An 18,416-nucleotide genomic window follows, 5' to 3' on the forward strand; every position below is an offset into this window, starting at 1 on the left:
CTCGCTTTAAATGGTTTTATAATCTCATTATTAATTTTGAGGTGAATTTTTTTACATTTTTCATTAAAACATATTGAAATTGCATGTTTAGCTCGAGAAACCTGGAGTGAAAGCCATCCACTAACAAGAAAAGCCTATTTACAGTCACTCATGCCTTTGAAAGCCTTATTACTCGCTCTAAATGGTTTTATAATCTCATTATTAATTTTGAGGTAAATGTTTTTACATTTTTCATTAAAACATATTGAAATTGCATGTTTAACTCGAGAAACGAGGAGTGAAAGCCATCCACTTAGAAGAAAAGTCCATTTTTAGTCACTTATGCCATTGAAAGCCGTATTACTCGCTTTAAATGGTTTTATAATCTCATTATTAATTTTGAGGTGAATTTTTTACATTTTTCATTAAAAAATATTGAAATTGCATGTTTACCACGTGAAACATGGAGTGAAAGTCATCCACTTACATGAAAAGTCCATTTTTGGTCACTCATGCCGTTGAAAGCCTTATTACTCGCTTTAAATGGTTTGATAATCTCCTTATTAATTTTGAGGTGAATTTTTTTACATTTTTGATAATAATAGCTTATAATTGAATGTTTACGTCAAGAAACGTGAAATGAAAGCCATCCATTGATAAGAAAAGTCTATTTATTGTCACTCATGCCTTTCAAAGTCTTATTACTCGCTTTAAATGGTTTTATAATTTCATTATTGATTTTAAGTTGAGTTTTTTTATATTTTTTGTTAAAACATATTGAGATTGCATGTTTACCTTGAGAAACATGAAGCGAAAGCCATCCACCAACAAGAAAAGTCTATTTATAGTCACTAATGCCTTTGAAAGCCTTATTACACGTTTTAAATGTGTTTATAATCTCATTACTAATTTTGAGGTGAATATTTTTACATTTTTTATTAAAACAGATTGAAATTGCATGTTTACCTCGGGAAACATGGAGTGAAAGCCATCCACTAACGAGAAAAGCCTATTTACAGTCACTCATGTCGTTGAAAGCCTTATTACTCGCTTTAAATGGTTTTATAATCTCATTATTAATTTTGAGGTGAATTTTTTTACATTTTTCATTAAAACATATTGAAATTGCATGTTTACCTCGGGAAACGTGGAGTGAAAGCCATCCACTTACAAAAAAAGTCCATTTTTAGTCACTCATGCCGTTGAAAGCTGTATTACACGCTTTAAATGTTTTTATAATCTCATTACTAATTTTGAGGTGAATACTTTTATATTTTTTATTAAAACAGATTGAAATTGCATGTTTACCTCGGGAAACGTGGAGTGAAAGCCATCCACTAACAAGAAAAGCTTATTTACAGTCACTCATGCCTTTGAAAGCCTTTTTACTCGCTTTAAATGGTTTTATAATCTCATTATTAATTTTGAGGTGAATTTTTTTACATTTTTCATTAAAACATATTGAAATTGCATGTTTTCCTCAAGAAACGTGGAGTGAAAGCCATCGACTAACAAGAAAAGTTTATTTACAGTCACTCATGCCTTTGAAAGCCTTATTACTCGCTCTAAATGGTTTTATAATCTCATTATTAATTTTGAGGTGAATTTTTTTACATTTTTCATTAAAACATATTGAAATTGCATGTTTACTTCGAGAAACGTGGAGTGAAAGCCATCCACTTATAAGAAAAGTCCATTTTTAGTCACTCATGCCGTTGAAAGCCGTATTACTCGTTTTAAATGGTTTTATAATCTCATTATTAATTTTGAGGTGAATTTTTTTACATTTTTCATTAAAACATATTGAAATTGCATGTTTACCTCGGGAAACGTGGAGTGAAAGCCATCCACTTACAAGAAAAGTCCATTTTTAGTAACTCATGCCGTTGAAAGCCTTATTACTCGCTTTAAATGGTTTGATAATCTCCTTATTAATTTTGAGGTGAATTGTTTAACATTTTTGATAAAAACAGCTTATAATTGAATGTTTACCTCAAGAAACGTGAAGTGAAAGCCATCCATTGATAAGAAAAGTCTATTTATAGTCACTCATGCCTTTCAAAGCCTTATTACTCGCTTTAAATGGTTTTATAATCTCATTATTGATTTTAAGTTGAGTTTTTTATATTTTTTGTTAAAACATATTGAGATTGCACGTTTACCTCGAGAAACATGGAGCGAAAGCCATCCACCAACAACAAAAGTCTATTTATAGTCACTCATGCCTTTGAAAGCCTTATTACACGCTTTAAATGTTTTTATAATCTCATTACTAATTTTGAGGTGAATATTTTTATATTTTTTATTAAAACATATTGAAATTGCATGTTTACCTCGGGAAACATGGAGTGAAAGCCATCCACTTACAAGAAAAGCCTATTTACAGTCACTCATGCCTTTGAAAGCCTTATTACTCGCTTTAAATGGTTTTATAATCTCATTATTAATTTTGAGGTGAATTTTTTTACATTTTTCATTAAAACATATCGAAATTGCATGTTTACCTCGAGAAACGTGGAGTGAAAGCCATCCACTTACAAGAAAAGTCCATTTTTAGTCACTCATGCCGTTGAAAGCTGTATTACACGCTTTAAATGTTTTTATAATCTCATTACTAATTTTGAGGTGAATATTTCTAGATTTTTTATTAAAACAGATTGAAATGGCATGTTTACCTCGGGAAACATGGAGTGAAAGCCATCCACTTACAAGAAAAGCCTATTTGTAGTCACTCATGCTTTTGAAAGCCTTATTACACGCTTTCAATGTTTTTATAATCTCATTACTAATTTTGAGGTGAATATTTTTACATTTTTTATTAAAACAGATTGAAATTGCATGTTTACCTCGGGAAACATGGAGTGAAAGCCATCCACTTACAAGAAAAGCCTATTTACAGTCACCCATGCCTTTGAAAACCTAATTACTGGCTTTAAATGGTTTTATAATCTCATTATTAATTTTGAGGTGAATTTTTTTACATTTTTCATTAAAACATATTGAAATTGCATGTTTACCTCAAGAAACGTGGAGTGAAAGCCATCCACTTACAAGAAAAGTCCATTTTGAGTCACTCATGCCGTTGAAAGCCTTATTACTCGCTTTAAATGGTTTGATAATCTCCTTATTAATTTTGAGGTGAATTTTTTTACATTTTTGATAAAAACAGCTTATAATTGAATGTTTACCTCAAAAAACGTGAAGTGAAAGCCATCCATTGATAAGAAAAGTCTATTTATAGCCACTCATGCCTTTCAAAGCCTTATTACTCGCTTTAAATGGTTTTGTAATGTCATTATTGATTTTAAGTTGAGTTTTTTTATATTTTTTGTTAAAACATATTGAGATTGCATGTTTACCTCGAGAAACATGGAGCGAAAGCCATCCACCAACAGGAAAAGTCTATTTATAGTCACTCATGCCTTTAACAGCCTTATTACACGCTTTAAATGTTTTTATAATCTCATTACTAATTTTGAGGTGAATATTCTTACATTTTTTTTAAAAGAGATTGAAATTGCATGTTTACCTCAGGAAACATGGAGTGAAAGCCATCCACTTACAAGAAAAGCCTATTTACAGTCACTCATACCTTTCAAAGCCTTATTACTCGCTTTAAATGGTTTTATAATCTCATTATTAATTTTAAGGTGATTTTTTTTACATTTTTCATTAAAACATATTGAAATTGCATGTTTACCTCGGGAAACGTGGAGTGAAAGCCATTCACTTAAAAGACAAGTCCATTTTTAGTCACTCATGCCGTTGAAAGCTGTATTACACGCTTTAAATGTTTTTATAATCTCATTACTAATTTTGAGGTGAATATTATTTCATTTTTTATTAAAACAGATTGAAATTGCATGTTTACCTCGGGAAACATGGAGTGAAAGCCATCCACTTACAAGAAAAGCCTATTTACAGTCACTCGTACCTTTGAAAGCCTTATTACTCGCTTTAAATGGTTTTATAATCTCATTATTAATTTGAGGTGATTTTTTTTATATTTTTTATTAAAACATATTGAAATTGCATGTTTACCTCGGGAAACGTGGAGTGAAAGCCATCCACTTGCAAGAAAAGTCCATTTTTAGTCACTCATGCCCTTGAAAGCCGTATTACTCGCTTTAAATGGTTTTATAATCTCATTATTAATTTTAAGGTGAATTTTTTGACATTTTTGATAAAAACAGCTTATAATTGAATGTTTACCTCAAAAAACGTGCAGCGAAAGCCATCCATTGACAAGAAAAGTCTATTTATATTCACTCATGCCTTTCAAAGCCTTATTACTTGCTTTAAATGGTTTTATAATCTCATTATTGAATTTAAGTTGAGTTTTTTTATATTTTCTGTTAGAACATATTGAGATTGCTTGTTTACCTCGAGAAACATGGAGTGAAAGCCATCCGCCAACAAGAAAAGTCTATTGATAGTCACTCATGCCTTTGAAAGCCTTATTACACGCTTTAAATATTTTTATAATCTCATTACTAATTTTGAGGTGAATATTTTCATATTTTTTATTAAAACAGATTGAAATTGAATGTTTACCTCGAGAAACATGGAGTGAAAGCCATCCACTAACAAGAAAAGCCTATTTACAGTCACTCATGCCTTTGAAAGCCTTATTACTCGCTTTAAATGGTTTTATAATCTCATTATTAATTTTGAGGTGAATTTTTTTACATTTTTCATTAAAACATATTGAAATTGCATGTTTAGCTCGAGAAACCTGGAGTGAAAGCCATCCACTAACAAGAAAAGCCTATTTACAGTCACTCATGCCTTTGAAAGCCTTATTACTCGCTCTAAATGGTTTTATAATCTCATTATTAATTTTGAGGTAAATGTTTTTACATTTTTCATTAAAACATATTGAAATTGCATGTTTAACTCGAGAAACGAGGAGTGAAAGCCATCCACTTAGAAGAAAAGTCCATTTTTAGTCACTTATGCCATTGAAAGCCGTATTACTCGCTTTAAATGGTTTTATAATCTCATTATTAATTTTGAGGTGAATTTTTTACATTTTTCATTAAAAAATATTGAAATTGCATGTTTACCACGTGAAACATGGAGTGAAAGTCATCCACTTACATGAAAAGTCCATTTTTGGTCACTCATGCCGTTGAAAGCCTTATTACTCGCTTTAAATGGTTTGATAATCTCCTTATTAATTTTGAGGTGAATTTTTTTACATTTTTGATAATAATAGCTTATAATTGAATGTTTACGTCAAGAAACGTGAAATGAAAGCCATCCATTGATAAGAAAAGTCTATTTATTGTCACTCATGCCTTTCAAAGTCTTATTACTCGCTTTAAATGGTTTTATAATTTCATTATTGATTTTAAGTTGAGTTTTTTTATATTTTTTGTTAAAACATATTGAGATTGCATGTTTACCTTGAGAAACATGAAGCGAAAGCCATCCACCAACAAGAAAAGTCTATTTATAGTCACTAATGCCTTTGAAAGCCTTATTACACGTTTTAAATGTGTTTATAATCTCATTACTAATTTTGAGGTGAATATTTTTACATTTTTTATTAAAACAGATTGAAATTGCATGTTTACCTCGGGAAACATGGAGTGAAAGCCATCCACTAACGAGAAAAGCCTATTTACAGTCACTCATGTCGTTGAAAGCCTTATTACTCGCTTTAAATGGTTTTATAATCTCATTATTAATTTTGAGGTGAATTTTTTTACATTTTTCATTAAAACATATTGAAATTGCATGTTTACCTCGGGAAACGTGGAGTGAAAGCCATCCACTTACAAAAAAAGTCCATTTTTAGTCACTCATGCCGTTGAAAGCTGTATTACACGCTTTAAATGTTTTTATAATCTCATTACTAATTTTGAGGTGAATACTTTTATATTTTTTATTAAAACAGATTGAAATTGCATGTTTACCTCGGGAAACATGGAGTGAAAGCCATCCACTTGCAAGAAAAGCCTATTTACAGTCACCCATGCCTTTGAAAACCTAATTACTCGCTTTAAATGGTTTTATAATCTCATTATTAATTTTGAGGTGAATTTGTTTACATTTTTCATTAAAACATATTGAAATTGCATGTTTACCTCGGGAAACGTGGAGTGAAAGCCATCCACTTGCAAGAAAAGTCCATTTTTAGTCACTCATGCCGTTGCAAGCCGTATTACTCGCTTTAAATGGTTTTATAATCTCATTATTAATTTTGAGGTGATTTTTTTTACATTTTTCATTAAAACATATTGAAATTGCATGTTTACCTCGGGAAACGTGGAGTGAAAGCCATCCACTTACAAGAAAAGTCCATTTTTGGTCACTCATGCCGTTGAAAGCCTTATTACTCGCTTTAAATGGTTTGATAATCTCCTTATTAATTTTGAGGTGAATTTTTTTATCTTTTTGTTAAAAACAGCTTATAATTGAATGTTTACCTCAAGAAACGTGAAGTGAAAGCCATCCATTGATAAGAAAAGTCTATTTATTGTCACTCATGCCTTTTAAAGCCTTATTACTCGCTTTAAATGGTTTTATAATCTCATTATTGATTTTAAGTTGAGTTTTTTTATTATTTTTGTTAAAACATATTGAGATTGCATGTTTACCTCGAGAAACATGGAGCGAAAGCCATCCACCAACAAGAAAAGTCTATTTATAGTCACTCATGCCTTTGAAAGCCTTATTACCCGCATTAAATGTTTTAATAATCTCATTACTAATTTTGAGGTGAATATTTTTACATTTTTTATTAAAACAGATTGAAATTGCATGTTTACCTCGGGAAACATGGAGTGAAAGCCATCCACTTACAAGAAAAGCCTATTTACAATCACTCATGCCTTTGAAAGCCTTATTACACGCTTTAAATGTTTTTATAATCTCATTACTAATTTTGAGGTGAATATTTTTACATTTTATATTAAAACAGATTGAAATTGCATGTTTACTTCGGTAAACATGGAGTTAAAGCCATCCACTTACAAGAAAAGCCTATTTACAGTCACCCATGCCTTTGAAAGCCTTGTTACTCACTTTAAATGGTTTTATAATCTCATTATTAATTTTGAGGTGAATTTTTTGACATTTCTCATTAAAACATATAGAAATTGCATGTTTACCTCGGGAAACATGGAGTGAAAGCCATCCACTAACAAGAAAAGTCTATTTACAGTCACTCATGCCTTTGAAAGCCTTATTACTCGCTTTAAATGGTTTTATAATCTCATTATTGATTTCAAATTGAATTTTTTTACATTTTTCGTTAAAACATATTGAGATTGCATGTTTACCTTGGGAAACATAGAGCGAAAGCCATCCACTAACAAGAAAATTTCGTTTATAGTCACTCATGCCTTTGAAAGCCTTATTACTCGCTTTAAATGGTTTTATAATCTCATTATTGATTATAGGTTAAATTTTTTTACATTTTTCATTGAAACAGAGTGAAATTGCATGTTTACCTCGAGAAACATAAAGTGAAAGCCATTCACTAACAAGAAAAGTCCATTTATATTCGCTCATGCCTTTGAATGCCTTATTACTCGCTTTAAATGGTTTTATAATCTCATTACTAATTTTGAGGTGAATGTTTTTACATTTTTCTTTAAATAGATTGATATTGCATGTTTACCTCGAGAAACATGGAGTGAAAGCCATCCACTAACAAGAAAAGTCTATTTACAGACACTCATGCCTTTGAAAGCCTTATTACTCGCTTTAAATGGTTTTATAATCTCATTATTGATTTTAAGTTGAATTTTTTTACATTTTTCGCTAAAACATATTGAGATTACATGTTTACCTTGGGAAACATAGAGTGAAAGCCATGCACTAACAAGAAAATTCAGTTTATAGTCACTCATGCCTTTGAAAGCCTTATTACTTGCTTTAAATAGTATTATAATCTCATTACTGATTATAGGTTAAATTTTTTTACATTTTTCATTGAAACAGAGTGAAATTTCATGTTAACCTCGAGAAACATGGAGTGAAAGCCATCCACTAACAAGAAAAGTCCATTTATTATCACTCATGCCATTGAAAGCCTTATTACTCGCTTTAAATGGTTTTATAATCTCATTATTAATTTTGAGGTGAATTTTTTTACATTTTTCATTAAAACATATTGAAATTGCATGTTTTCCTCGAGAAACGTGGAGTGAAAGCCATCCACTAACAAGAAAAGCTTATTTACAGTCACTCATGCCTTTGAAAGCCTTTTTACTCGCTTTAAATGGTTTTATAATCTCATTATTAATTTTGAGGTGAATTTTTTTACATTTTTCATTAAAACATATTGAAATTGCATGTTTTCCTCAAGAAACGTGGAGTGAAAGCCATCGACTAACAAGAAAAGTTTATTTACAGTCACTCATGCCTTTGAAAGCCTTATTACTCGCTCTAAATGGTTTTATAATCTCATTATTAATTTTGAGGTGAATTTTTTTACATTTTTCATTAAAACATATTGAAATTGCATGTTTACTTCGAGAAACGTGGAGTGAAAGCCATCCACTTATAAGAAAAGTCCATTTTTAGTCACTCATGCCGTTGAAAGCCGTATTACTCGTTTTAAATGGTTTTATAATCTCATTATTAATTTTGAGGTGAATTTTTTTACATTTTTCATTAAAACATATTGAAATTGCATGTTTACCTCGGGAAACGTGGAGTGAAAGCCATCCACTTACAAGAAAAGTCCATTTTTAGTAACTCATGCCGTTGAAAGCCTTATTACTCGCTTTAAATGGTTTGATAATCTCCTTATTAATTTTGAGGTGAATTGTTTAACATTTTTGATAAAAACAGCTTATAATTGAATGTTTACCTCAAGAAACGTGAAGTGAAAGCCATCCATTGATAAGAAAAGTCTATTTATAGTCACTCATGCCTTTCAAAGCCTTATTACTCGCTTTAAATGGTTTTATAATCTCATTATTGATTTTAAGTTGAGTTTTTTATATTTTTTGTTAAAACATATTGAGATTGCACGTTTACCTCGAGAAACATGGAGCGAAAGCCATCCACCAACAACAAAAGTCTATTTATAGTCACTCATGCCTTTGAAAGCCTTATTACACGCTTTAAATGTTTTTATAATCTCATTACTAATTTTGAGGTGAATATTTTTATATTTTTTATTAAAACATATTGAAATTGCATGTTTACCTCGGGAAACATGGAGTGAAAGCCATCCACTTACAAGAAAAGCCTATTTACAGTCACTCATGCCTTTGAAAGCCTTATTACTCGCTTTAAATGGTTTTATAATCTCATTATTAATTTTGAGGTGAATTTTTTTACATTTTTCATTAAAACATATCGAAATTGCATGTTTACCTCGAGAAACGTGGAGTGAAAGCCATCCACTTACAAGAAAAGTCCATTTTTAGTCACTCATGCCGTTGAAAGCTGTATTACACGCTTTAAATGTTTTTATAATCTCATTACTAATTTTGAGGTGAATATTTCTAGATTTTTTATTAAAACAGATTGAAATGGCATGTTTACCTCGGGAAACATGGAGTGAAAGCCATCCACTTACAAGAAAAGCCTATTTGTAGTCACTCATGCTTTTGAAAGCCTTATTACACGCTTTCAATGTTTTTATAATCTCATTACTAATTTTGAGGTGAATATTTTTACATTTTTTATTAAAACAGATTGAAATTGCATGTTTACCTCGGGAAACATGGAGTGAAAGCCATCCACTTACAAGAAAAGCCTATTTACAGTCACCCATGCCTTTGAAAACCTAATTACTGGCTTTAAATGGTTTTATAATCTCATTATTAATTTTGAGGTGAATTTTTTTACATTTTTCATTAAAACATATTGAAATTGCATGTTTACCTCAAGAAACGTGGAGTGAAAGCCATCCACTTACAAGAAAAGTCCATTTTGAGTCACTCATGCCGTTGAAAGCCTTATTACTCGCTTTAAATGGTTTGATAATCTCCTTATTAATTTTGAGGTGAATTTTTTTACATTTTTGATAAAAACAGCTTATAATTGAATGTTTACCTCAAAAAACGTGAAGTGAAAGCCATCCATTGATAAGAAAAGTCTATTTATAGCCACTCATGCCTTTCAAAGCCTTATTACTCGCTTTAAATGGTTTTGTAATGTCATTATTGATTTTAAGTTGAGTTTTTTTATATTTTTTGTTAAAACATATTGAGATTGCATGTTTACCTCGAGAAACATGGAGCGAAAGCCATCCACCAACAGGAAAAGTCTATTTATAGTCACTCATGCCTTTAACAGCCTTATTACACGCTTTAAATGTTTTTATAATCTCATTACTAATTTTGAGGTGAATATTCTTACATTTTTTTTAAAAGAGATTGAAATTGCATGTTTACCTCAGGAAACATGGAGTGAAAGCCATCCACTTACAAGAAAAGCCTATTTACAGTCACTCATACCTTTCAAAGCCTTATTACTCGCTTTAAATGGTTTTATAATCTCATTATTAATTTTAAGGTGATTTTTTTTACATTTTTCATTAAAACATATTGAAATTGCATGTTTACCTCGGGAAACGTGGAGTGAAAGCCATTCACTTAAAAGACAAGTCCATTTTTAGTCACTCATGCCGTTGAAAGCTGTATTACACGCTTTAAATGTTTTTATAATCTCATTACTAATTTTGAGGTGAATATTTTTTCATTTTTTATTAAAACAGATTGAAATTGCATGTTTACCTCGGGAAACATGGAGTGAAAGCCATCCACTTACAAGAAAAGCCTATTTACAGTCACTCGTACCTTTGAAAGCCTTATTACTCGCTTTAAATGGTTTTATAATCTCATTATTAATTTGAGGTGATTTTTTTTATATTTTTTATTAAAACATATTGAAATTGCATGTTTACCTCGGGAAACGTGGAGTGAAAGCCATCCACTTGCAAGAAAAGTCCATTTTTAGTCACTCATGCCCTTGAAAGCCGTATTACTCGCTTTAAATGGTTTTATAATCTCATTATTAATTTTAAGGTGAATTTTTTGACATTTTTGATAAAAACAGCTTATAATTGAATGTTTACCTCAAAAAACGTGCAGCGAAAGCCATCCATTGACAAGAAAAGTCTATTTATATTCACTCATGCCTTTCAAAGCCTTATTACTTGCTTTAAATGGTTTTATAATCTCATTATTGAATTTAAGTTGAGTTTTTTTATATTTTCTGTTAGAACATATTGAGATTGCTTGTTTACCTCGAGAAACATGGAGTGAAAGCCATCCGCCAACAAGAAAAGTCTATTTATAGTCACTCATGCCTTTGAAAGCCTTATTACACGCTTTAAATATTTTTACAATCTCAATACTAATTTTGAGGTGAATATTTTCATATTTTTTATTAAAACAGATTGAAATTGAATGTTTACCTCGAGAAACATGGAGTGAAAGCCATCCACTAACAAGAAAAGCCTATTTACAGTCACTCATGCCTTTGAAAGCCTTATTACTCGCTTTAAATGGTTTTATAATCTCATTATTAATTTTGAGGTGAATTTTTTTACATTTTTCATTAAAACATATTGAAATTGCATGTTTAGCTCGAGAAACCTGGAGTGAAAGCCATCCACTAACAAGAAAAGCCTATTTACAGTCACTCATGCCTTTGAAAGCCTTATTACTCGCTCTAAATGGTTTTATAATCTCATTATTAATTTTGAGGTAAATGTTTTTACATTTTTCATTAAAACATATTGAAATTGCATGTTTAACTCGAGAAACGAGGAGTGAAAGCCATCCACTTAGAAGAAAAGTCCATTTTTAGTCACTTATGCCATTGAAAGCCGTATTACTCGCTTTAAATGGTTTTATAATCTCATTATTAATTTTGAGGTGAATTTTTTACATTTTTCATTAAAAAATATTGAAATTGCATGTTTACCACGTGAAACATGGAGTGAAAGTCATCCACTTACATGAAAAGTCCATTTTTGGTCACTCATGCCGTTGAAAGCCTTATTACTCGCTTTAAATGGTTTGATAATCTCCTTATTAATTTTGAGGTGAATTTTTTTACATTTTTGATAATAATAGCTTATAATTGAATGTTTACGTCAAGAAACGTGAAATGAAAGCCATCCATTGATAAGAAAAGTCTATTTATTGTCACTCATGCCTTTCAAAGTCTTATTACTCGCTTTAAATGGTTTTATAATTTCATTATTGATTTTAAGTTGAGTTTTTTTATATTTTTTGTTAAAACATATTGAGATTGCATGTTTACCTTGAGAAACATGAAGCGAAAGCCATCCACCAACAAGAAAAGTCTATTTATAGTCACTAATGCCTTTGAAAGCCTTATTACACGTTTTAAATGTGTTTATAATCTCATTACTAATTTTGAGGTGAATATTTTTACATTTTTTATTAAAACAGATTGAAATTGCATGTTTACCTCGGGAAACATGGAGTGAAAGCCATCCACTAACGAGAAAAGCCTATTTACAGTCACTCATGTCGTTGAAAGCCTTATTACTCGCTTTAAATGGTTTTATAATCTCATTATTAATTTTGAGGTGAATTTTTTTACATTTTTCATTAAAACATATTGAAATTGCATGTTTACCTCGGGAAACGTGGAGTGAAAGCCATCCACTTACAAAAAAAGTCCATTTTTAGTCACTCATGCCGTTGAAAGCTGTATTACACGCTTTAAATGTTTTTATAATCTCATTACTAATTTTGAGGTGAATACTTTTATATTTTTTATTAAAACAGATTGAAATTGCATGTTTACCTCGGGAAACATGGAGTGAAAGCCATCCACTTGCAAGAAAAGCCTATTTACAGTCACCCATGCCTTTGAAAACCTAATTACTCGCTTTAAATGGTTTTATAATCTCATTATTAATTTTGAGGTGAATTTGTTTACATTTTTCATTAAAACATATTGAAATTGCATGTTTACCTCGGGAAACGTGGAGTGAAAGCCATCCACTTGCAAGAAAAGTCCATTTTTAGTCACTCATGCCGTTGCAAGCCGTATTACTCGCTTTAAATGGTTTTACAATCTCATTATTAATTTTGAGGTGATTTTTTTTACATTTTTCATTAAAACATATTGAAATTGCATGTTTACCTCGGGAAACGTGGAGTGAAAGCCATCCACTTACAAGAAAAGTCCATTTTTGGTCACTCATGCCGTTGAAAGCCTTATTACTCGCTTTAAATGGTTTGATAATCTCCTTATTAATTTTGAGGTGAATTTTTTTATATTTTTGTTAAAAACAGCTTATAATTGAATGTTTACCTCAAGAAACGTGAAGTGAAAGCCATCCATTGATAAGAAAAGTCTATTTATTGTCACTCATGCCTTTTAAAGCCTTATTACTCGCTTTAAATGGTTTTATAATCTCATTATTGATTTTAAGTTGAGTTTTTTTATTATTTTTGTTAAAACATATTGAGATTGCATGTTTACCTCGAGAAACATGGAGCGAAAGCCATCCACCAACAAGAAAAGTCTATTTATAGTCACTCATGCCTTTGAAAGCCTTATTACCCGCATTAAATGTTTTAATAATCTCATTACTAATTTTGAGGTGAATATTTTTACATTTTTTATTAAAACAGATTGAAATTGCATGTTTATCTCGGGAAACATGGAGTGAAAGCCATCCACTTACAAGAATAGCCTATTTACAGTCACTCATACCTTTCAAAGCCTTATTACTCGCTTTAAATGGTTTTATAATCTCATTATTAATTTTAAGGTGATTTTTTTTACATTTTTCATTAAAACATATTGAAATTGCATGTTTACCTCGGGAAACGTGGAGTGAAAGCCATTCACTTACATGAAAAGTCCATTTTTAGTCACTCATGCCGTTGAAAGCTGTATTACACGCTTTAAATGTTTTTATAATCTCATTACTAATTTTGAGGTGAATATTTTTTCATTTTTTATTAAAACAGATTGAAATTGCATGTTTACCTCGGGAAACATGGAGTGAAAGCCATCCACTTACAAGAAAAGCCTATTTACAATCACTCATGCCTTTGAAAGCCTTATTACACGCTTTAAATGTTTTTATAATCTCATTACTAATTTTGAGGTGAATATTTTTACATTTTATATTAAAACAGATTGAAATTGCATGTTTACTTCGGTAAACATGGAGTTAAAGCCATCCACTTACAAGAAAAGCCTATTTACAGTCACCCATGCCTTTGAAAGCCTTATTACTCACTTTAAATGGTTTTATAATCTCATTATTAATTTTGAGGTGAATTTTTTGACATTTCTCATTAAAACATATAGAAATTGCATGTTTACCTCGGGAAACATGGAGTGAAAGCCATCCACTAACAAGAAAAGTCTATTTACAGTCACTCATGCCTTTGAAAGCCTTATTACTCGCTTTAAATGGTTTTATAATCTCATTATTGATTTCAAATTGAATTTTTTTACATTTTTCGTTAAAACATATTGAGATTGCATGTTTACCTTGGGAAACATAGAGCGAAAGCCATCCACTAACAAGAAAATTTCGTTTATAGTCACTCATGCCTTTGAAAGCCTTATTACTCGCTTTAAATGGTTTTATAATCTCATTATTGATTATAGGTTAAATTTTTTTACATTTTTCATTGAAACAGAGTGAAATTGCATGTTTACCTCGAGAAACATAAAGTGAAAGCCATTCACTAACAAGAAAAGTCCATTTATATTCGCTCATGCCTTTGAATGCCTTATTACTCGCTTTAAATGGTTTTATAATCTCATTACTAATTTTGAGGTGAATGTTTTTACATTTTTCTTTAAATAGATTGAAATTGCATGTTTACCTCGAGAAACATGGAGTGAAAGCCATCCACTAACAAGAAAAGTCTATTTACAGACACTCATGCCTTTGAAAGCCTTATTACTCGCTTTAAATGGTTTTATAATCTCATTATTGATTTTAAGTTGAATTTTTTTACATTTTTCGCTAAAACATATTGAGATTACATGTTTACCTTGGGAAACATAGAGTGAAAGCCATGCACTAACAAGAAAATTCAGTTTATAGTCACTCATGCCTTTGAAAGCCTTATTACTTGCTTTAAATAGTATTATAATCTCATTATTGATTATAGGTTAAATTTTTTTACATTTTTCATTGAAACAGAGTGAAATTTCATGTTAACCTCGAGAAACATGGAGTGAAAGCCATCCACTAACAAGAAAAGTCCATTTATTATCACTCATGCCTTTGAAAGCCTTTTTACTCGCTTTAAATGGTTTTATAATCTCATTATTAATTTTGAGGTGAATTTTTTTACATTTTTCATTAAAACATATTGAAATTGCATGTTTTCCTCGAGAAACGTGGAGTGAAAGCCATCCACTAACAAGAAAAGCTTATTTACAGTCACTCATGCCTTTGAAAGCCTTTTTACTCGCTTTAAATGGTTTTATAATCTCATTATTAATTTTGAGGTGAATTTTTTTACATTTTTCATTAAAACATATTGAAATTGCATGTTTTCCTCAAGAAACGTGGAGTGAAAGCCATCGACTAACAAGAAAAGTTTATTTACAGTCACTCATGCCTTTGAAAGCCTTATTACTCGCTCTAAATGGTTTTATAATCTCATTATTAATTTTGAGGTGAATTTTTTTACATTTTTCATTAAAACATATTGAAATTGCATGTTTACTTCGAGAAACGTGGAGTGAAAGCCATCCACTTATAAGAAAAGTCCATTTTTAGTCACTCATGCCGTTGAAAGCCGTATTACTCGTTTTAAATGGTTTTATAATCTCATTATTAATTTTGAGGTGAATTTTTTTACATTTTTCATTAAAACATATTGAAATTGCATGTTTACCTCGGGAAACGTGGAGTGAAAGCCATCCACTTACAAGAAAAGTCCATTTTTAGTAACTCATGCCGTTGAAAGCCTTATTACTCGCTTTAAATGGTTTGATAATCTCCTTATTAATTTTGAGGTGAATTGTTTAACATTTTTGATAAAAACAGCTTATAATTGAATGTTTACCTCAAGAAACGTGAAGTGAAAGCCATCCATTGATAAGAAAAGTCTATTTATAGTCACTCATGCCTTTCAAAGCCTTATTACTCGCTTTAAATGGTTTTATAATCTCATTATTGATTTTAAGTTGAGTTTTTTATATTTTTTGTTAAAACATATTGAGATTGCACGTTTACCTCGAGAAACATGGAGCGAAAGCCATCCACCAACAACAAAAGTCTATTTATAGTCACTCATGCCTTTGAAAGCCTTATTACACGCTTTAAATGTTTTTATAATCTCATTACTAATTTTGAGGTGAATATTTTTATATTTTTTATTAAAACATATTGAAATTGCATGTTTACCTCGGGAAACATGGAGTGAAAGCCATCCACTTACAAGAAAAGCCTATTTACAGTCACTCATGCCTTTGAAAGCCTTATTACTCGCTTTAAATGGTTTTATAATCTCATTATTAATTTTGAGGTGAATTTTTTTACATTTTTCATTAAAACATATCGAAATTGCATGTTTACCTCGAGAAACGTGGAGTGAAAGCCATCCACTTACAAGAAAAGTCCATTTTTAGTCACTCATGCCGTTGAAAGCTGTATTACACGCTTTAAATGTTTTTATAATCTCATTACTAATTTTGAGGTGAATATTTCTAGATTTTTTATTAAAACAGATTGAAATGGCATGTTTACCTCGGGAAACATGGAGTGAAAGCCATCCACTTACAAGAAAAGCCTATTTGTAGTCACTCATGCTTTTGAAAGCCTTATTACACGCTTTCAATGTTTTTATAATCTCATTACTAATTTTGAGGTGAATATTTTTACATTTTTTATTAAAACAGATTGAAATTGCATGTTTACCTCGGGAAACATGGAGTGAAAGCCATCCACTTACAAGAAAAGCCTATTTACAGTCACCCATGCCTTTGAAAACCTAATTACTGGCTTTAAATGGTTTTATAATCTCATTATTAATTTTGAGGTGAATTTTTTTACATTTTTCATTAAAACATATTGAAATTGCATGTTTACCTCAAGAAACGTGGAGTGAAAGCCATCCACTTACAAGAAAAGTCCATTTTGAGTCACTCATGCCGTTGAAAGCCTTATTACTCGCTTTAAATGGTTTGATAATCTCCTTATTAATTTTGAGGTGAATTTTTTTACATTTTTGATAAAAACAGCTTATAATTGAATGTTTACCTCAAAAAACGTGAAGTGAAAGCCATCCATTGATAAGAAAAGTCTATTTATAGCCACTCATGCCTTTCAAAGCCTTATTACTCGCTTTAAATGGTTTTGTAATGTCATTATTGATTTTAAGTTGAGTTTTTTTATATTTTTTGTTAAAACATATTGAGATTGCATGTTTACCTCGAGAAACATGGAGCGAAAGCCATCCACCAACAGGAAAAGTCTATTTATAGTCACTCATGCCTTTAACAGCCTTATTACACGCTTTAAATGTTTTTATAATCTCATTACTAATTTTGAGGTGAATATTCTTACATTTTTTTTAAAAGAGATTGAAATTGCATGTTTACCTCAGGAAACATGGAGTGAAAGCCATCCACTTACAAGAAAAGCCTATTTACAGTCACTCATGCCTTTGAAAGCCTTATTACTCGCTTTAAATGGTTTTATAATCTCATTATTAATTTTGAGCTGAATTTTTTTACATTTTTCATTAAAACATATTGAAATTACTTGTTGACCTCGGGAAACGTGGAGTGAAAGCCATCCACTTACAAGAAAAGTCCATTTTTAGTCACTCATGCCGTTGAAAGCCGTATTACTCGCTTTAAATGGTTTTATAATCTCATTATTAATTTTGAGGTGAATTTTTTTACATTTTTCATTAAAACATATTGAAATTGCTTCTTTTCCTCGGGAAACGTGGAGTGAAAGCCATCCACTTACTAGAAAAGTCCATTTTTAGTTACTCATGCCGTTGAAAGCCTTATTACTCGCTTTAAATGGTTTGATAATCTCCTTATTAATTTTGAGGTGAATTTTTTTACATTTTTGATAAAAACAGCTTATAATTGAATGTTTACCTCAAGAAACGTGAAGTGAAAGCCATCCATTGATAAGAAAAGTCTATTTATAGTCACTCATGCCTTTGAAAGCCTTATTACACGCTTTAAATGATTTTATAATCTCATTATTGATTTTAAGTTGAGTTTTTTTATATTTTTTGTTAACACATATTGAGATTGCATGTTTACCTTGATAAACATGGAGCGAAAGCCATCCACCAACAAGAAAAGTCTATTTATAGTCACTCATGCCTTTGAAAGCCATCCACCAACAAGAAAAGTCTATTTATAGTCACTCATGCCTTTGAAAGCCTTATTACTCGCTTTAAATGGTTTTATAATCTCATTATTAATTTTGAGGTGAACGTTTTTACATTTTTCTTTAAAGAGATTGAAATTGC

The sequence above is a fragment of the Theobroma cacao genome, chromosome 4 (assembly GCF_053813885.1).
Source record: "Theobroma cacao isolate CCN51 chromosome 4, ASM5381388v1, whole genome shotgun sequence".
In the NCBI taxonomy this organism is placed as follows: domain Eukaryota; kingdom Viridiplantae; phylum Streptophyta; class Magnoliopsida; order Malvales; family Malvaceae; genus Theobroma; species Theobroma cacao.